The following is a 22,074-nucleotide window of genomic DNA, read 5'->3' as shown; positions in this document are numbered from 1 at the left end:
TTTTCCAGCCAGGACCCGTCTCTGCAGAAAATAACACAGTTATCTAGAGCACATTCCTCAATTTTTTCCCCAACCTCTACACTATGCCAGATGAAGAAAAAAACGACCGTGTCCCCATGCACAGTAACAGGACATCCCCTCCCCCACACTGAAAATAGTATCCTCAAAAATGATATCCTTTAATTAGCCCCATACAGTAATAATATCCCACATTCTGGATCCCATGTGTCCTCCCATTCTGCCTCATGTCTCTCCATACTTTCCCCATGTCTATCCATATTGCCCCCATAGTCATCCAAAATAGTATAATGTACCTCCTAGTCATATATAGCAGTTTAATGCACCCCTATAGTAGTATAATGTAGCCCATAGTCATATATAGTATAATGCACCCACATAGCAGTATAATGCACCCACATAGAAGTATAATTCAGCCGTCCCATAGGAGTATAATGCAGGTGCCCCATAGGAGTATAATGCAGCCACCCCATAGGAGTATAATGCAGCTGCCCCATAGCAGTATAATGCAACCGCCCCATAGCAAAATAATGCAGTAGCCCCATAGCAGTATAATGCACCCATAGTATAATGCAACAGCACCATAATATAATTCACCCATAGGAGTATAATGCACCCCATAGTATAATGCAGCAGCCCCATGGCAGTATAATGCACCCCATAGTATAATGGAGGAGCCCCATAGCAGTATAATGCACCCATAGTATAATGCACCCATAGGAGTATAATGCAGCAGCTCCATAGCAGTATAATGTACCTCATAGTATAATGCAGCAGGCCCATAGCAGTATAATGCACCCTTTAGTATAATGCAGCAGCTCCATATCATTATAATGCAGCAGCCCCATAGTATAATGCACCCCATAGTATAATGCATCCCCTTTCCCTCCCCCCATAGTAGTAGAATGCACCCCCATACCGGTATAATATGCCCCATACCACAGCTTTACCTGGCCGAGCTCCAGCGATGTCCTCACCTACGATTCGGCTGAGTGTCGTTCTGTCATATGACAGTGATGTCATACATCGGCGACGTGAGCGCTGATGTCAGCTGCCGGCCTGTGATTTGCTGGTGGCTGTTAACTGTTGCTGTACGGGAGGAATCTACTGCACGGCAACAGATTTTAACTGATCATGCATCGGAGGATGCACGATCAGTTTCTGAAGCAGCAGGATCCTGCTGCTGCAGGCCCGGTGAGCAGAACAGTTCATCCTCTGTTCATCGGGCCCCATACGCCAGTACGGGCAGCACAACTCCTCTTCCGTCCTGCCGCTAGCTCGTCTTGAGAACCCCCATGCCCACTGATTGTGTCAGTCTCAGAGATTCCTCACCAACTTCGGCAGTGCACCCGGGATGGCCATCACCTTCCATCTATGTGGGTCTCTGTCCATCTTCCGCTCTACTTTAGAGGAGATAATGTGTCCAGGAGCCCTTATGTGACAGGAGTGACAGCTTGGCATTCCAGTAATGCCTCCCACTGCCAGGAACAAGTGACACATATTGCCCCTAGCAATCCACCGCACATAAACTTGGCCTTCACTATGTAATTCACTAATTCTCACTGAACTCACACTATCAGGAAATGCCCCCCTTTTTATTAACACTAGTGCCCACCCATTGGGTTAGTTCTATCCTTTATGTCTTGAGTAAATGGAGGCAACACACTAAAAATATGAAATACAGGTTTCAGTAGCACATTGTTGTGACATTTTGGTTCATGGTGTGATCTTTTCCCAAACTTGGGAGGCCTGGCACTCAAACTTTTTTCCTGGTGCTGCTCTAGATCTCCTACTCTGTCTGTCCTCAGATCTCTTTTTCTCTATACACGCACATTGTCTGGATTTACAAATCTTGAATATTAAGACTGTAAAATCTGTTTTAGCAAAAGCTTGAATCTAAATTTAGAGCAGATTTGTCATCTTCTTCCTCTGATTGCAGTGCTGCTCTCTCTCAGGTAGGGGGTGATACAGTGTCAGCTACTTAAGGAAATAGGTGTGGTGACTAAGGGCTGTGCTCAGCTGTAAGGGTGGCCAGTCACTCTCCACAGCTGCCAGACACCATGGACAGCTCCCAGTGAGCACACACTAAAGGATTCTGCTCCAGAAACCTGGTCTTCAAGGCTCCTGGGAGTCTTCCTCAAAATAAGGGGCTGCAGCCATCCCACCGCCAGCTCTGCCTGCTGCAAATACTCATTTCTCTCTTGCAGACAGGTAAGTGCACATTTCCTACAATTAATAGAAACTAAGTGAAAAGGGTCCATAGTTCAAGGAGAAAAGTGAGATGACTTCCTCTTTCTGGCCGCTAAAGTCAGAATTTCTTCTATTGCGCAACATGGACTTTAATACTTTAATAAAGATTTTTTTCCATGCGTGGTAAATCCAGTCTACTTGTTAAAGGGCTACCACGTTAATTTTCAATGATAGCTCTGGACTAAGCCTTCAGTCAGGCAGGATTGCAGTAATTGTCTCATATATATTGATGTATAACTGAGCTGACTTTTGTCACTTCTGTCGCAGCATACTGTTTCGCAAATCGGAACGAAAACCCATTCAATCCCCCCTACTATTTCTTAAAACAAAACTTTTATCAGTGAAATTTAATCCCTATATTGAACCCATTATAAAAAAAAAACATGAATAACTATCCCAAACAGATCATACCTTAAAGGGCTAATTCTTGCGCAAGTCTGATCCCCCCCCCCACATGATACCCATATCACCAGTGTCTGCAGAGTGAGCCCGGACCACCTGTGCCGGGCGAGTTTGTCACTTGGCACAGCATATGACACTACGATGTGCTGCCTGGGGTTGTTTGTAGGACTGAATTCTCATGGTGCTATTTCTAAAGAGTGAAATGAGAAATCTGCTACATCTTACTTTCCCTAATGTAATGGAATGTGTATAATGGGCTCGAGGCTGACTCCTACCCGAGATTTCTGTTTAATGGCTGTTCTCTTATTGTATTAAAACATTGCAGAATGTATGAGGGGTCACAAATGCAGCAGAGTCCGCAGGTAAGATCATACATGGCCCCCATAATCTTAGATTCCTATTAGTTTTTAATGCTGCGTATATTTAGCTACTCAAAACATGCGGCGTCTTACAGTTCCAGCACAGTAGATGGGATTTACAGGGATCTCAGGCCCACTGTGCTGCTTTCAGTGCTGCGTACGCTGAGCTGCGGTGCGGGTTTGAAATCTGCGACTTGTCAGTTTCTCTTTTGGGTACGCTGAGTTTTACGATAGGATTTTCCCCAAAGAATAGACGCTGCTGAGACGCACGAAAAACGCATGGAATCCGCACATGACTGTAGCAATAAAGTTTTCTCAAAGCCAAATACCAGGAAGTATCAAAAACCAAGCAGCTTTAATTAAAACACAACATACCAAAAAGGCAAGAAATGCAGCGTGAAATATGCATGTAAAAACCGCACTAAAAAAACACATTTAAAATAACACAAGTAACTTAATTTGTGAAATTGGTGCAGAAAATCTACAACATCGATAACTCTCCAAAACCTTATTCCCCTACATTCAGCCTAATAGCAGAGAGTGGGCACCCTGCAGAATACCTGGACCCAGAGTCTGTCTGTCTGTCTATCTATCTATCTATCTATCTATCTATCTATCTATCTATCTGTCTATCTGTCTGTCTGTCTCATTCATGAAAATTATGCTAAGCACACTCTGGTCTGCGTTTGATCAGCGTGTGATCATAGTTTTGTCCGATTTTCTGAAATGAGAAGATGGAGAAAAAATGTCTCCATCTTCTCCATTGTGTCAGTCTGTGAAAATCAGATGTCATCCGAGTACAGTCTGATTTTTTACACAGACTCATTGACTTGCATGGCCATGTGCAATACGAATATTGGATGTAAATCATGTATTCTGGTCCCAGGAAAAAAAGCGGTCATGTGCACGGCTCCGTAGAATAACATTGGTCCGGGTGCGATCTGATGTTTTGTCGAATTGTACTAGGATCGAAAATACGTCGCCTGCACGAACCCTAACATTAAGCGATTAGGCTCTTGTAAATACACAAACAGATTTGCATGTCATGCCATAACATCCATAATCAAATATTTTTTAACCCTTCCTGCACCTTGACATAATAGTAAGTGGGTATTTACATTGCATGATGATTGGGAATAAGCCTTCCTAAGAAACGCTCATTTGCCAAAAATTGTGCCGCGTAAACAGGCTGCTTGTTCACCGTACGAACAAGCAAAATACTTGTTCGTTGGGTTTATGATCTTAGAAAAAAATATCACCCTTATCAACAGCACGTTGTCCAGTGCTGCAAAGAACAAAAACAATCTGCATGCACAGACCAAGCTGTTACTGATCGTTCTGTGCATCGTCATCATTGTCGGTGAGTCTAAACAAAGTTATCAAACGCCTTCTGATCAGCAAACATGTACATGATCGCCAATCGCTTACCGCCACAGTAGTCCTGCAATGTGAGCGCGCCCTAAATAAAAGACCTTAGGATTCTCACACACATTGACATACTCTACTATTACATGAAGGTGATCCCCTGGCTATAGCCACTGTGGCCATCCGATCACCAGTGGGAGAAACTGCTCTTCTGCTGGCTCTGACCAAACTGCAATTCCCACCATAATCCCACTACTTTGGTTCTGAAGGGATTAAGATATATACCATATGCTTTATGATAACTCATGATGAGTTATCATAAAGCATATGGTATATACCTTAATCACTTCAGGACCAAAGTAGTCCTGATGAGTTACTCATCTGTCAAAAATAAGTAATTGCCATCATAATGCGAGTGTCCGTGGTGATGAATCACTTGTTTTTGATCAGTGGACATGTGCTGGGTGACTAGATTTTCTCCGTCAATGCCTACAGCCGTGGGCCGATGCAAAAACTGCAGTATTCCAGTTTTTGCAATATAACCTTTCATGCCTCTTTTTAGCCAAACCTTCTGATAGTGAACACATGTTGTGGTATTTTCTCTAAAGACTGATGCACACAACTGGATTTCAGTTGTATTTTCTTATTTTCTATCCATATTACTGCCCAATCGCATGTCTTGTGACCCTAATTAATGAATTAGTCCCATATATACCAATAATGCTGTTTTTTCAGGTCTCAAAACCCACATTGAGGATGGGATAGCGGCCGCAATACAGATGCTATATGGTTGTGTGAATTAGCTCTAAATATGTGACCATTCTACAGTCATTGGCTATTTGTATATGGAGATATGTTGCTTTTCCAGATGTCATAAAACTGAGAAAAGTCTGATAACCGAGTATCATGAGGGCCAACCTGACCATGACTGCATAATCTACACACCATAAAACATAATGATACAAGCAATAGATGAATTACTTTCTAACACATGAAGATGGTTCATCGAGTTTTCCTTAACATTCCTACCATCCAGTGATGGAATCCTAACACGTCCAACCATCTCCACCTATATGAGCTATTGTGATATATCAGTGGTCTTTTCTTGACCACTGATATACCAAAGGGGTTATCCAGGGATATGGAATTGATGAAATATAATTTAGATAGGTCATCGACATTAATTCGGTGGCACCAGGTACCCAACCGATCAGCTGTTATTTTTCTCTACCAATGTCTAGATGTAAAGAGTGAATTGAGCAGATCAGGTCCAATGTGTAGCGGCAGCTGCCAGGTGCTACAGAACACTTGTTATTCTCTGAAACTAAAGGTACCATCACACATAACGATTTCTTTAACGATATCGTTGCTTTTTGTGACGTAGCAACGATATCGTTAACGAAATCGTTCTGTGTGACAGCGACCAACGATCAGGCCCCTGCTGGGAGATCGTTGGTCGCTGGGAATGATCAGGACCTTTTTTTTGGTCGCTGATCACCCGCTGTCATCGCTGAATCGGCGTGTGTGACGCCGATCCAGCGATGTGTTCACTGGTAACCAGGGTAAATATCGGGTTACTAAGCGCAGTACATACTCACATTCCGGTGTCTGTCACGTCCCCCGCCTTCAGCTTCCCGCACTGACTGTGAGCGCCGGCCGTAAAGCACAGCGGTGACGTCACCGCTGTGCTCTGCTTTACGGCCGGCCGGCGCTGACACAGTGAGTGCGGGAAGCTGACACCGGGGGACGTAACAGACACCAGAATATGAGTATGTACTGTTTTTTTTTTACATTTACAATGGTAACCAGGGTAAACATCGGGTTACTAAGCGCGGCCCTGCGCTTAGTAACCCGATGTTTACCCTGGTTACCCGGGGACTTTGGCATCGTTGGTCGCTGGAGAGAGCTGTCTGTGTGACAGCTCTCCAGCGACCACACAACGACTTACCAACGATCACGGCCAGGTCGTATCGCTGGTCGTGATCGTTGGTAAATCGTTTAGTGTAACGGTACCTTAAGGCTAATCTGCAGCACTTGAATGTGGCTGCTACTCCTTGAAGCAGCTGCGCAGTGTGGCTCTGTTCAATGTTTACATCCTCCGCTAACGGAGATGATTGGTAAGGGAACCAAGTGTCAGCCCTTGACCGATTATATATTGATCTAGTAAGAGAAAAGTCAGCAATCTATCCTTCTTGAGAAACTCTGTTTATTGTAACTTTATTCCATATGTGCTGAAACCACTGAAGACAGGTTATCAAACAACCGGCGCGCTTCGGAAGTAGAAGTAAAGGTCCTTGTTCATAGCTAGCCGACTTTTCTCTTACTGGATTCTATTGACAAGCTCCTTTCAAGCTGCCAAGCACCCTGGATGAACTCATTACAGGTGTGGTGAGATGTTGGTTTTCTTATGTAGGATCTGATATTGATGACTTAATCTAAGGATAGGTCATCAAAATCATATTCCTGGACAACCCATGTAAATAGGCCGGATGACTCATGATTCGTGATTCATAACATTCAATAAGACTATTTGATTAAAATACTTTACCAAAATGTGTATAAAGCTCCTATGCAGACCTCTGTGTCTCCATAGTTATGGACTACAGACAAACTAAATCTGCTCTAATGGTATGTGCACACGTTGCAGATTTGCCTCTGGAATTTTCTGTGCGGATTCTGCATCTCTTGGCAAAAAAGGCAGGTGCAGATTTTATGCGTTTTTCTTTCAGATTTTGTGCGGTTTTCCTGCGGATTTACTGTGGATTCTGTGCCAATTTCATGCGTTTTTACCCCTGCGGATTGCTATAATGGAATGGGTGCAGAAACGCTGCAGATCCGCACAAAGGAAGTGACATGGACATTTTTTGAATCTGCTGCGTTTTCCGTGCAGATTTTTCCACACCATTAGCGCAGCATTTTTCTTTGACATTGATTTACATTGTACTATAAGTCACTTGCAGATCTGCAGCGTTTCTGCGCAGAAAAAAACGCTGCAGTTCTGCAGGAAATCTGCCTCGTGTGCACATACCCTTAACCTGTAGCTGTGTGTTACTCCCAGTCCCTACAGTCTGCCCCACCATCTTGCTAACCTATAGTAGTATCTGTAGTATTTCCATTGGGGATCGATTACAGGTCCTGATGTCAGTCATCTAGGTGTGTGATGCTGCGCGAGAGAGGTAATGTAATGGGTTAATGGGCGATATGACTAATTTGACCTTCTTTGAGGTAGGCGAGTGCTGTGAGGTTCCAAGGTGATGCGTCAGCGCAGTCGCTATCACTACTCCATGCTGTGGCCAGGGTGCGCTGGACTTTTCTCATTGATCTATCGATGTCCGAGGTGATACTGCAACAAAACTGCTAGCAAATTCTCACAACCCACGATAATGTGGAGAGTGTATCCCTGTCACTGGCCTGATCTTTGCTCACTTATGTACTTTTACGTATTTATGGCACCAAAATGGCAGATTATTTGGACTTTTTATTTGAAGGGAAGATAAGATTAGATTTATTGCTCTGGTTTGGAAGTCAAAGGTGGATATAAAGTCTAAAGAAGACATAGTGTGCAGAGCGCTCCGATTCTGTGCGGAGTCTTATACCACGGCACTTCATTACATGTAGACATCGCCTAATAACTACCTTGGTCATTTTAATACAGTGAATTTGCACTGTGTTCATAGAAGTAATTCAGATAAATCAGCTTTTGTGGTGGATGCTTTATTTTCTTGCGACCACTATACATATTAGATGAAAGTTTTCTGAACCCACCGATTTTAGTAAAACTGGCTGACCATCAAATGTATATGGGGTTATTTCACATCTCTCCCAATGGATGATGGGGGGGAAAGAAAAATCAGAAAATTAAAATTTTAAAAGCCCAATCGTTTTGTTTTTAGGGGAGTTAAGCCACTTACAGATGCGTCTGACAGCAGCTTTCTCCTCTCTCCCCAGTGAAGATACATGAATGCTCAGCCAAGCCGAGCAGTCATGTATGGGGGAGAAGAAAGAGATGGCTTTTAACCGAATGTCCGTTCGTCTGACAACTATCTAATATGTACAGTACCTTGCAAAAGTATTCGCCCCCTGGAACTTTTCCCACATATCATGCTTCAAACATAAAGATACCAAATGTAAATTTTTGGTGAAGAATCAACAACAAGTGAACACAATTGTGAAGCTGAGCGAAATTTATTGGTTATTTTAAATATTTGTGGAAATTCAAAAAACTGAAAAGTGAGGCGTGCAATATTATTCAGCCCCTTTACTTTCAGTGCAGCAAACTCACTCCAGAAGTTCATTGTGGATCTCTGAATGATCGAATGTTTTCCTAAATGCCTAATAATGATAAATATAATCCACCTGTGTGTGATCAAGTCTCTGTATAAATGCACCTGCTCTGTGATAGTCTCAGGGTTCTGTTTGAAGCATCATATACACCAATCATTGAATGGGTCTTTTGTAGATTTAATTCATTCCATAGATCATTGTGACCATTAAAAGAGGTTTCTTGCCCTTTTGGATATAAATATTTATTTCATATATAGACATATTTTTGACTCACAATTCCTTATTTATTATTGTAGCCATTTTAGATCCTGGTAACCCCTGGCACCTTTCCTTATTGGTGAGGCCAATTTCATTTGCACATTGTGTCCCTGTGGGTTTTATTACATCTTGTTGTCTTTTAACGTTAGATATACATTTTTAATTCTAATTCAAGTAAAGTGCTGAATTTTAAGGCTATAGCTTTTCTTCTCCTTTTTGATGAACTTGAAGAAAACCTGTTGGAGTCTGCAAAAGACCTGAGACTGGGACGGAGATTTGTCTTCCAACAAGACAATGATCCCAAACATAAATCAAAATCTACAATGGAATGGTTCACAAATAAACATATCCAGGTGTTAGAATGGCCAAGTCAAAGTCCAGACCTCAATCCAATCGAAAATCTGTGGAAAGAGCTGAAAACTGCTGTCCACAAACGATCTCCATCAAACCTCACTGAGCTCGAGCTGTTTGCCAAGGAAGACTGGGCAAGAATTTCAGTCTCTCGATGTACCAAACTGATAGAGACATACCCCAAGCGGCTTGCAGCTGTAATCACAGCAAAAGGTGGCGCAACAAAGTATTAAATTAAAGGGGCCGAATAATATTGCACGCCCTCAACAGGGCAGACAAAGTACACCTGCGCAGGAGCCGTGGCAGGAAGACAAGAAGAGGACGTCATCGTATGAAGATGGGAAGCACCGGACCCGGACCGCAACGCCCATTGGACCGGACCGCAGCGGGACCGCCCCTGGGTGAGTATAATATAACCTGTTTTTCTTACCTTTCAGGTTACATCGGGGGCTTATCTACAGCATTACAGTATGCTGTAGATAAGCCCCTGATGCCGATGGCCTTAGCTCATATACGATTTTTGGGGTGACAGATTCCCTTTAATGGGAACCCTTCATGTGATTCATGCTGCCCAAACCGCTGGCTGCATGAATCACAGCCTGGGTGCACGATTGCAGCCAGGTGTATTATTCTCTGAAATGCTGCGATGTTTCAGAAAAAATATACTTTGAAGATCCTAGACTGGTCCAGGCCCGAACATGGTGGCTCTTCCCAGTGATGCTCCAGGCGATTGACAGGTCTCTTCCTATGTATGGTCCGGACAGCATGAATCACCTGACCAGTTTCCTTGAAGGACTCCAATTTCTCAAAATGCAAATTCATTACATTATAAATCCATCCAAGCAAAAATCTTGGTCGCAATGCACATCACAAACACACTGTGGCCACATATAGACACATATCATGTCACATATCTCCTCAATGAAAATTGTGAAATCATCTTTTTTTCCCCCAAACTTGTCATCTGGCTCATTAAACTTGGGATATTACAGGCCAAGAGAAAAGATATAGATGGGTACAACTACAATGTAGTGCATCCTACCGTAGCAGATCAACTGGACAACACTTGTAGACATAAAATATGGTGGGTTTACACCGCCTGACTTGCCTCATTACATGACAGCTGATCAGATCGGTGGTCATTTAATAAACTGTTTAGCAGGCAGATCACATCTTTGATGTGCACAGAACCATTGGTAATAGATGGTTCTGTGCACAACCATTCCATTCGAACAAATGAACATTTTGCACGTTCTTGGCATTGGCATCCTGTTTGCCATGACCGATTATCCTAAGATAATGACAATCATCTGGTGTATATCCATTTTAAGTATATATAAAAAAATATCTATTCACATAATCTATATTTTTTACTCCATTGTGATGTGAAATAACAAAAAGTGGTAAAATAAGGATAAAAGTTAGACCCCTTTCACAGGCTACTTGATGCCTGCACCATCCTAAGCACATGTAACAGGGGCAGCATCCCCATTTAGTCCCTCATCTCATCTAGGTAACATTGCAGTACCTGTGAAAATGACATCCATGTACAGGCTATAATGTCCTGGGTCCTCCATGGGCTGACTCAATGGCAGGTTCACCGAATGTAGAAGAACCTTGGCTAATGGCGTATTACATATCCCTTTTCTTGGACGTTTCACTTGCAGTCTAGCCAAGAATCTTTAAAGAGATTTGACTGATCACATTTCTGAGATTATCTAATGAAGCATATAGTTAATGGAAGTTAAAATCTTGAGGGCAGGGCGCAAATGGAGCTAGTAAATATTTAATTATTTTACTACAAAGAGGGGATCTTAAAAGACAAGAGCAAATAAGTTATTATTCTTCCATTGACGCTTATGTCTTTCTTACAAATACTGAAAAAAATATAGCTAGGTTAGGCAATATGCACAGTCCCTCTCTCGTAAATGCTCTCATTCATTCTTTTCCCTATATAATGTATATCAAAGCTAACCTGACAAGTCACTCAGCTTTCCATTAAAGCAGTAGTCCACTTCAATGATGATGATGACCTAGGGTTAGGTCATCTGTATCCGAGTGGTGGTCTAACCCCCCACTGGTCAGTTTATAATAGCTCCAGTGCAGGTTGTGTGCAGAATTATGACTCTACACCCAGTAGAGTGGCCACTGCTAGGTACGCTGGTTCATTCTTATTGAAGTGAATAGGAGCTAAGCTGCCGTACACAGGAGCAGTCACTTAACAGTGTGTGGAGCTGTGCTGTTCCAACCCATACACCGTTGACGTCCAGCCACCAATGAAGCTATTAACAGCTGATTGTGGGGATGTCAGGTGTCATATCCCCCAGAACCTACAATGATGTCCAATTTTATTGATATGTCATCAATATCCAAGTAATGGGCAACCTCTTAAGAACCTATAACAGAATTTTTGGGATTGGAAGAATGTTTTGGTCAACAAATACTGCCATGCATCCTAGGTGGGTCCATTCCAATTTTCATTTATCTTGACATGAATGTATTGACTGTATTGTTCACACTGCCTCTTTTGCTTTTACTCTTAAATGTATTGTCTAGGATATGTAGTAAAGGTCTGCCTTTGTTTTTTTTAAGAAATGAGTCCACTTCTGATCTTAGATTCTATCAGATATAAGGAGCTTGTACCTAATCAGACATATCTGCTTCTTTCTCCACCTATGAGACACTTCTCTTCTGTTCTGCCTCCAAAATTCATCATTTACTCTGTAAAAAAAAAGCTAAAATCCATATTGGTCAAAGCAAGAGGGATTGTCAGTGCCCTGAGGGATCGGATTACAGATGTCTATTGAAATCAATGGAGAAGAAATGAGGGAGAAGAAGAGAGGAACAGTGAGACAAAGCACAGACTCATGTTATTGCTTTAAGCATTTATTTCACACCAGTGCTGGATTCACAGCAACATTTTCTCCATCCACTAGCTCAGAAACAACTGAAAATAAAATGTAGAGCCTGCAGAGGGAAAACTGGTTAAACATGAAGGATATAAGTCATATGGTGACTAAAAATACTGTTATTGCTCATGGACATATACAGATAAGACCACCTATTCTGAAATGACAGATACACAACATGTGTTTAGGGCTAGGGTGCAATAATGAACACAACCTAAGTGGACTGCGGTGGCCTCCTTTCTCTTCTCTTTATGAAAAATTTGTGGAGACTCCAACAAATTCTTATGAATCTTTTTGACTTGGGGTGTCAGATTCCATGATTTTACAGTTTTATGGTGTTTCTATCAACAAGGAAAAGTGCTAAAGAATATGTTCTTCTTTCTGTCGAGAACACTGAAATCACGGCAAAATTAGTCAGTTCATGCAGATAGTGTTTTTTTTTTACTCATTCTCAGAGGTGTAATTTGACTTGCATGGGCCCAAATATAAAACCATTTTTATTGCTCCACAACCACCATGTGCCAGTTATACCAGTGTCTTATGCGGCAGAGGTTTCTTTCGACTGCTACCTCTGCATCTATAGCCCGGGTCATTCGGCAACGTTCCAAAGCCAATAAATGCAAGTCTTCCAGTAATATAACCATTAACCCTGACTGATCTTGTGCTCATCGTCTGGCCATACCAGTGTGGTTTGTATCAATAGATTCTAAATGAGATGAAAGCATTATATTTATCACAGGTAATACAACAATGTTCAAGTGTCAGTGGAGAGATCTGTAGAGTACGGCACTTAGAGGCCCAGATGGTAATTCATCAATTTATTCTTTCCAACCCATGTGCTATGTATCCAATTCACATTCAGTTATGAAGTACAGAGCAGATATATGAAGCCTTTCTGTGCTCCGGTCAGAAATATCATAATCTCATCAGACGATTGCTGAACATAAGTGTGGCCCTAAATTGTATTTCAATGGTTATTTAGGACCAGCTGTAAAGGCTCTTAACATTTCTTACTGGAAAGTATTTGTAATAGAAACCGTAACTTACAATGGGTCTCTAGTCTTTACGTTGCTATAGATAGAAAATGTAATAAAAGGCATTTATATCCGAGGATCAGGCCATCTCATTAGTGGCATTAGTTTCATGTGAAGGGACTAATATAGTAGTTTACTTTGCTATTTTTTATAACCCTTTATAGGTTTTCATGGCTCGACATAGAATCATAGAATGTTATAGTTGGAAGGGACCTTCAGGGTCATCATATCCAACCCCATTAATGGCGTGAGGCCAACGATATCTGTATCTGTATGTCCACATGTCAACTCCGGCAGGTTTATCACAGGGACATTATGTGGATCCAAATAATCACAGAAGATTCCACAAATAAGTATGGCTTATATGGGAGTTTTGGTTTTGTACCAAGCTGCAGAAGGACATATTATCCATACACATGATATCGCTGAACCAAAAGATTTTTTGAATTTCTAGGCTTATAGTTTCACTGCAGAGCGTACAATCTTATGGTCAATAGTTACATGCATAGACCATGACAACCTCATAGATTCACTATGGTGTCCCCTCTGTACATGAGGCCACTTTACTGCCTATGTAAAGAATAGGAAAAATATGAACATCTCATGTTTTGTTTTGCAACGCGTGAGCGACATGGTTACTCAGTGGTTAGTGTTGTTGCTTTGCAGCACTGGGGTCTTGGGTTCAAATTCCACCAAGGACAACATCAAGGAGTTTGTATGTTCTCCCCGTGATTGTGTGGGTTTCCTCTGAATATTCCACTTTCCTCCCACAATCAAAGACATACTTATAGGAAACTTGGATTGTGAGATCCAGTGGGGACAAATAAAAAAATGAAGGCCCTCGATTCATTAAGTCAGACACTTTGTATACTGCCTTAATGAAATGTATATGTCTCCAATAGAAATATTACTCCAAGGGCTGGTATACATTTCTTGCACAAATTCTGATAAATTTGATGGGTGGTGATAACGTCTTATCTGAGCATGCTCGGGTGTTATCCGAATATCTTCAGCGTGTTTGTATATTATGTTTAAGTCCTCACGGCTGCATGGTTTCCGGCTGCCAGACAAACGCAACACATGCAGGGATTGCCTGTTTGTTATGGAATCCCCACATGTGTTGTGTCTGTCTGACAGCCGCGAATCATCCAGCTGCGGGGACTCGAGCATAATATACGAGCACGCTGAAGTTACTCGGATAACACCTAAGCATACTTGGATAACACCTAAGCATACTCGGATAACACCTAAGCATACTCGGATAACACCTAAGCATACTCGGATAACACCTAAGCATACTCGGATAACACCTAAGCATACTCGGATAACACCTAAGCATACTCGGATAACACCTAAGCATACTCGGATAATACCTAAGCATACTCAGATAACACCTAAGCATACTCGGATAACACCTAAGCATACTCGGATAATACCTAAGCATACTCGGATAACACCTAAGCATACTCGGATAACACCTAAGCATACTCGGATAACACCTAAGCATACTCGGATAACACCTAAGCATACTCGGATAACACCTAAGCATACTCGGATAACACCTAAGCATACTCGGATAACACCTAAGCATACTCGGATAACACCTAAGCATACTCGGATAACACCTAAGCATACTCGGATAATACCTAAGCATACTCAGATAAGACGTTATCTGAGCACGTTCGCTCATCACCAGTGGACTTCACTGCTACTACCGTTACACCCTAGTCTCGCACCCTGTAGCAGAGCTGGCTGGAACCATTGTAAAAATGCAAAAAAATTACACATTATTAGATGTTTCAAGCAGTTTTATGTCAGAAAACTCCTTGACGAATCTAGGCCAAATTTTACAAATTGCTGGTGCAAGAGGTTTGCTTGCATAGATAAATTCGATTTTCAGAAGTGGCCATTCTGGCCTGCTGGGAATTGTAGTTATGCAATAACTGGAAACTCCCAGGTTAGAGACTGTTGGTGCAGACAGAAATATTATGTAGCAGAGCTGAGGAGCTTTTCTTCATGTCAGGATGTTTACCACGTTAACTCATGAGGTTTCCGTATGGCTTTATTTGTTCCATGCTAGGAGTGTGCCTATGACCATTCATTCAGTGCTTTGTATCCTGGATCCACATCCTTCCTCTCCGGTGTATTGATGTTGTTATTCCGGATGTCATTTGTATGAGCTATATGGTAAATGAACCTGACTGGATATAATTGTGCAATTTCCAGAAATAGTGGTGTGTGCATTCATATAATAGAAAACATGTCCAGAATGACCAAAGATGGGCACACCAGAGGCAGATCCGCAGTCTATCTAAAAACCTCACAGTTTATTGTGGTATTTGAGCACACACCATCAAGAAAAAATTCACCTCAAATTGTGGTACTTATGCGATGAATTAATATTTCACTTTTAATTAGATAATAGAAAAATATGCAAAAAAAAAGAGAAAGCAACAATCAAGATAAAAAGCCTAGGGGGGAAAATGATTGTCCTCACTCTTGCTCATACCGTACCCCCTAGACCTGTGGAGCAATGATGTTACTGGTCCAAACTGTCACTCAGGAAGGAGTGCTTCCCTGCCCCGAAACCAAGAAGTCATGAGTCCGGGGAGTGGTGTGCTCCTAAAACTAGAAGATGAGAGTCATGTTTTGCATAACGACTGCCGAATAGTGACAGCATGCAGTGTGCACACTGTCATGATTCCCCGACTAGTCTCATCCGGATTCTCTTAATTCTGCATAACGCATACGTGCGGTCACAAGACACCTTTTCACATTAGAAATATTGGGGAAGCACAAGAAGTGCCTACAAACTTTTGACCCGAGCCTGGACAACCTCTTTAATGGCTTGATTATGTTTTTGACTCGTGCCTGGACAACCCCTTTAAGGGCTTGATTATGTTTTTGACCTGTGCCTGGACAACCCCTCTAATGGCTTGATTATGTTTTCAACCCGCTCCTGGACAACCCCTCTAATGGCTTGATTATGTGTGCAGATGGCATCTGATTGAGATTGGAAAAGAGAAGTACGGTTATGGCATTCTCACACAAGGATACCATAGTCTCTGGGCCAATAACTTCAAGGACTGATAATGCAACATAGAAGCAAGATATATTAAATCCGGCAGAATTATTTTAAATATGTGATCCTGAAAATATGCTGGTAAAGCATTATAAAATGATAAAACAGTGTCCTCACATCCATCGAGGTTCTAGGTTTCATTCTGAGCTGAGTGAAACCCTCTAAGAAGTAATGATTGTTGCATTTTATTGCCCTTATTACCGAGCAGAGTTCACATTTGCAGTGTCGGTGCAATTCTATGCATGTCCAGAGCTTCGTAATAAAATGTCTTGTTGCTATGTGCCAACCATAAACCACTGTTACTGCCTGTATATTGTGGGTTATAAAAAGAAATTACTGCCAGCATTTGAATAAAACCCTACTTTCCAGACTATATATATGGTTAGAACAAAATGAAAACCTGTGCAATAATATTAAAATTTATGGCGCTAAGAGTGAACCTATATCTTCTATCATCAGCTCAGTTTTAAATCCAAACATTTCTGCTGGAATCTGTTAGTAGAACTAACCCTCCTAAGGCTACTTTCACACTAGCATCAGTACGGGGCCGTCGTGCTGCGTCGGCCCGACGTACCGATGCATACCGTGCAAGCGCCGCACAACGGGGGCAGCGGATGCATTTTTCCAGCGCATCCGCTGCCCCATTGTGAGTTGCGGGGAGGTGAGGGCGGAGTTCCGGCCGCGCATGCGCGGTCGGAAATGGCGGACTCAACGCAGCAAAAAACATTACATGTAACGTTTTTTGCTGCCGACGGTCCGCCACAACACGACGCAACCGTCGCACGACGGTTGGGACGTGTGGCAAAGCGTCGCAATGCATCGCTAATGTTAGTCAATGGAGAAAAAACGCATCCTGCAAGCAATTTTGCAGGATGCGTTTTTTCTCCTAAACGATGCATTGTGACGTGCAGTGCACAACGCTAGTGTGAAAGTAGCCATAGCCGTCTATATGGGCATGTAGGTCATAGATGTTGAATAAAATGATACTTTGATATCTGCAATCCAGTATCTTATTCAAGAGAAATACACATTTTTCCCAATAAGTAAATGAGCTGTTCAGGACTATGGACAGGGCACTGATCTGTATGAGAATCTGCCTCTAGAGCTTATTTCATAAGAAAGGGGGAGTTACCAGTGTGAGACATGTAATGACTGATAGTCTGCCCTCCTGATCTCACTGCAGTGCTGTGTGTGATTATAACTAAAACATTACAGCAGAGCTGAATTTTGTCTCAAGACAAACATTTCTGCAGCTCCAGTGTCCTCTTACAGTACTTCAGCTTCCATCTCAAAGGCAGCCATTGTGGGGGGAAGGGCAGTACAGCAGAGCTGACCGGACTATGAAAATAGAGCTACAATTGCAGACATGTTTGTAATTAGATAAAGCTCAGCTCTGCTTCACTGTGTTACTTATACTCACACACAGTTCTGCAGTGACATTAGGAGAGCAATCTGTCAGCTATTACATGTCTCACGCTTGTAATGCCGCCCTTTCACTTAAAATAAGCTCTGGAGGCATAGTCTCAGGGAGATCAGTGTCTGGCCCATAGATTTTAACAGCTCATTTACATATTAAGATAAAACGTGGATTTCTTTGGAATAAGACATCAGATTGCAGATATCAAGGTATCATGCTACATGCTCATATAGACGGCTTAGCAGGGTTGAAAGATTCCCTTTAAACTTCTGTATGGACATAGTCAGTATGTAATATTTAAAGCCGATCAGCAGTGATCAGTAAAGTGAACATTAAAGGGAACCTGTCACCTGAATTTGGCGGGACCGGTTTTCGGTCATATGGGTGGAGTTTTCGGGTGTTTGATTCACCCTTTCCTTACCCTCGCGCAGGCATGTTCTACGGAGGACAGATAATGAGCTTCAATCCAATATTGCGGCCAGCATGCAGCCAGCGGGTAAGGAAAGGGTGAATCAAACACCCGAAAACTCTGCCCATACGACCGAAAACCGGTCCCGCCAAATTCAGGTGACAGGTTCCCTTTAAAGCTGGTGGATACAATGTTGTATACAATCTTCTAGGGTGTTATATCTCCTAGACTCCCTCTAGTGGTAGCTGCAAGTAGGCAGCATTCTAGCTGTGTTTGTGCAGAGGTATAGAGGCCTTGTCATCAAGTCAAAAATGCACACTTTTTGCTCTTATTTTATTACCACTGCTCCCCTGGGTATTCTGTTTTTGTTTTCTTAAATCCACCATATGCTTCCGTTCCAAAGATATGGGCCTTTTAACTTGTGCTAATTTTCGCCATTTTTACTAAGGGGACATGCAGATGAGTTAGAGAAACTGACTACAACTCTAATGTGATGGAGCAGTGCTATAAATCTGCTAGGTACCAAAAGGCTAAAAAATGGAGCACATAAGCATTTCCATAGTTAGACATATAGATACACCATTTTTTATGATATAAACTTATAAACTTAGCTAAATATCTGCTCCATGCTCTGGACACTGTGCTGACAGACACAGCTACCCTTCTTGTCACAGCTCACATTGATGTGACATCCTGGATGCGCTGCACTATCTGAGCAACCTCTGTGGGTTGTAGATACCGCCTCATGCTACTGTACAGTACCTCTAGGGGTGAGAGCAATGACAAAATGCAAAAGTGACCAAGACAGCAGCCAAAAAGGATGAGAACCGAGATATGGTCTGTGGTCGTCACCCCCTGCAGAAACACTCCTTTATAGGGGTTGTCTTGCTAATTTCCTATAATTTCTACCTGTTGCCTGTTCCATTTGCACAACAGCAACATAAATTGATTCACAATCTGTGCTGCTTCATAGCTGTAGAGGTTGATTTTACAGAAGCGTGATTGACTTGGAGTTATATTGTGTTGTTTAAGTGCTCCCTTTATTTTTTGAGCAGTGTATATATATATATATATATACAGTGGGGCAAAAAAGTATTTAGTCAGTCAGCAATAGTGCAAGTTCCACCACTTAAAAAGATGAGAGCCGTCTGTAATTTACATCATAGGTAGACCTCAACTATGGGAGACAAACTGAGAAAAAAAAATCCAGAAAATCACATTGTCTGTTTTTTTAAACATTTTATTTGCATATTATGGTGGAAAATAAGTATTTGGTCAGAAACAAAATTTCATCTCAATACTTTGTAATATATCCTTTGTTGGCAATGACAGAGGTCAAACGTTTTCTGTAAGTCTTCACAAGGTTGCCACACACTGTTGTTGGTATGTTGGCCCATTCCTCCATGCAGATCTCCTCTAGAGCAGTGATGTTTTTGGCTTTTCGCTTGGCAACACGGACTTTCAACTCCCTCCAAAGGTTTTCTATAGGGTTGAGATCTGGAGACTGGCTAGGCCACTCCAGGACCTTGAAATGCTTCTTACTAAGCCACTGCTTCGTTGCCCTGGCAGTGTGCTTTGGATCATTGTCATGTTGAATGACCCAGCCACGTTTCATCTTCAATGCCCTTGCTGATGGAAGGAGGTTTGCACTCAAAATCTCACGATACATGGCCCCATTCATTCTTTCATGTACCCGGATCAGTCGTCCTGGCCCCTTTGCAGAGAAACAGCCCCAAAGCATGATGTTTCCACCACCATGCTTTACAGTAGGTATGGTGTTTGATGGATGCAACTCAGTATTCTTTTTCCTCCAAACACGACAAGTTGTGTTTCTACCAAACAGTTCCAGTTTGGTTTCATCAGACCATAGGACATTCTCCCAAAACTCCTCTGGATCATCCAAATGCTCTCTAGCAAACTTCAGACGGGCCCGGACATGTACTGGCTTAAGCAGTGGGACACGTCTGGCACTGCAGGATCTGAGTCCATGGTGGCGTAGTGTGTTACTTATGGTAGGCCTTGTTACATTGGTCCCAGCTCTCTGCAGTTCATTCACTAGGTCCCCCCGCGTGGTTCTGGGATTTTTGCTCACCGTTCTTGTGATCATTCTGACCCCACGGGGTGGGATTTTGCGTGGAGCCCCAGATCGAGGGAGATTATCAGTGGTCTTGTATGTCTTCCATTTTCTAATTATTGCTCCCACTGTTGATTTCTTCACTCCAAGCTGGTTGGCTATTGCAGATTCAGTCTTCCCAGCCTGGTGCAGGGCTACAATTTTGTTTCTGGTGTCCTTTGACAGCTCTTTGGTCTTCACCATAGTGGAGTTTGGAGTCAGACTGTTTGAGGGTGTGCACAGGTGTCTTTTTATACTGATAACAAGTTTAAACAGGTGCCATTACTACAGGTAATGAGTGGAGGAAAGAGGAGACTCTTAAAGAAGAAGTTACAGGTCTGTGAGAGCCAGAAATCTTGATTGTTTGTTTCTGACCAAATACTTATTTTCCACCATAATATGCAAATAAAATGTTAAAAAAACAGACAATGTGATTTTCTGGATTTTTTTTTCTCAGTTTGTCTCCCATAGTTGAGGTCTACCTATGATGTAAATTACAGACGCCTCTCATCTTTTTAAGTGGTGGAACTTGCACTATTGCTGACTGACTAAATACTTTTTTGCCCCACTGTATATATATATATATATATATACTGTTATGAAAGGTAATTCAGTACCACAATGAACATAGAGGTCAGCGCACATACAGTGACCTGGCAATAACCCAAAAACAAGAACGAGCTCTGAGACGTGGGAACTCTGTTGACCGCAATCCCTAATCCTCTCCAAACCACACTAAAGGCAGCCGTGGATTGCGCCTAACGCTCCCTATGCAACTCGGCACGGCCTGAGAAACTAGTTAGCCTGAAGATAGAAAATAAGCCTACCTTGTCTCAGAGAAATACCCCAAAGGAAAAGGCAGCCCCCACATATAATGACTGTGAGTTAAGATGAAAAGACAAACGTAGAGATGAAATAGATTTAGCAAAGTGAGGCCCAACTTTCTGAACAGAGCGAGGATAGGAAAGGTAACTTTGCGGTCAACACAAAACCCTACAAAAACCACGCAAAGGGGGCAAAAAGACCCTCCGTACCGAACTAACGGCACAGAGGTACACCCTCTGCGTCCCAGAGCTTCCAGCAAGCAGTAAAAAACAAATTGACAAGCTGGACAGAAAAAAACAGCAACAAAATAGCAAAGAGGAACTTAGCTATGCAGAGCAGCAGGCCACAGGAACGATCCAGGAGGAAACAGGTCCAATACTAGAACATTGACTGGAGGCCAGGATCAAAGCACTAGGTGGAGTTAAATAGAGCAGCACCTAACGACTTCCCACACACCTGAGGAAGGAAACTCAGAAGCCGCAGTACCACTTTCCTCCACCAACGGAAGCTCACAGAGAGAACCAGCCGAAGTACCACTTGTGACCACAGGAGGGAGCTCTGCCACAGAATTCACAACAGTACCCCCCCCCCTTGAGGAGGGGTCGCCGAACCCTCACCAGAGCTCCCAGGACGACCAGGATGAGCCATATGAAAGGCACGAACAAGATCGGGAGCATGGACATCAGAGGCAAAGACCCAGGAATTATCTTCCTGAGCATAACCCTTCCACTTAACCAGATACTGGAGTTTCCGCCTTGAAACATGAGAATCCAAAATCTTCTCCACAATATACTCCAACTCCCCCTCCACCAAAACCGGGGCAGGAGGATCAACAGATGGAACCATAGGTGCCACGTATCTCCGCAACAATGACCTATGGAATACGTTATGTATGGAAAAAGAATCTGGAAGGGTCAGACGAAAAGACACAGGATTAAGAACCTCAGAAATCCTATATGGACCAATAAAACGAGGTTTAAACTTAGGAGAGGAAACCT

General features: G+C 42.5%; 1 protein-coding gene across 2 annotated transcripts in view; it reads left to right on the top strand.

Annotated features, from left to right (window-relative positions):
• The first annotated feature begins 2,068 nt into the window (after positions 1-2,068).
• MYO1A (myosin IA) overlaps positions 2,069-22,074 on the top strand; it is a 109,168-nt gene continuing 89,162 nt past the window's right edge. For both annotated transcript variants that reach the window (XM_069758531.1, XM_069758532.1), the window contains exon 1: positions 2,069-2,229. The gene's annotated coding sequence lies outside the window, so the exon portion shown is untranslated. The remainder of the gene's footprint in view (positions 2,230-22,074) is intronic.

This window comes from Ranitomeya imitator, chromosome 3, assembly GCF_032444005.1.
Source record: "Ranitomeya imitator isolate aRanImi1 chromosome 3, aRanImi1.pri, whole genome shotgun sequence".
Classification (NCBI taxonomy): Eukaryota; Metazoa; Chordata; class Amphibia; order Anura; family Dendrobatidae; genus Ranitomeya; species Ranitomeya imitator.
Note: the sequence above shows the minus strand (reverse complement) of the source record. Positions and strands in the feature narration are given on the sequence as shown.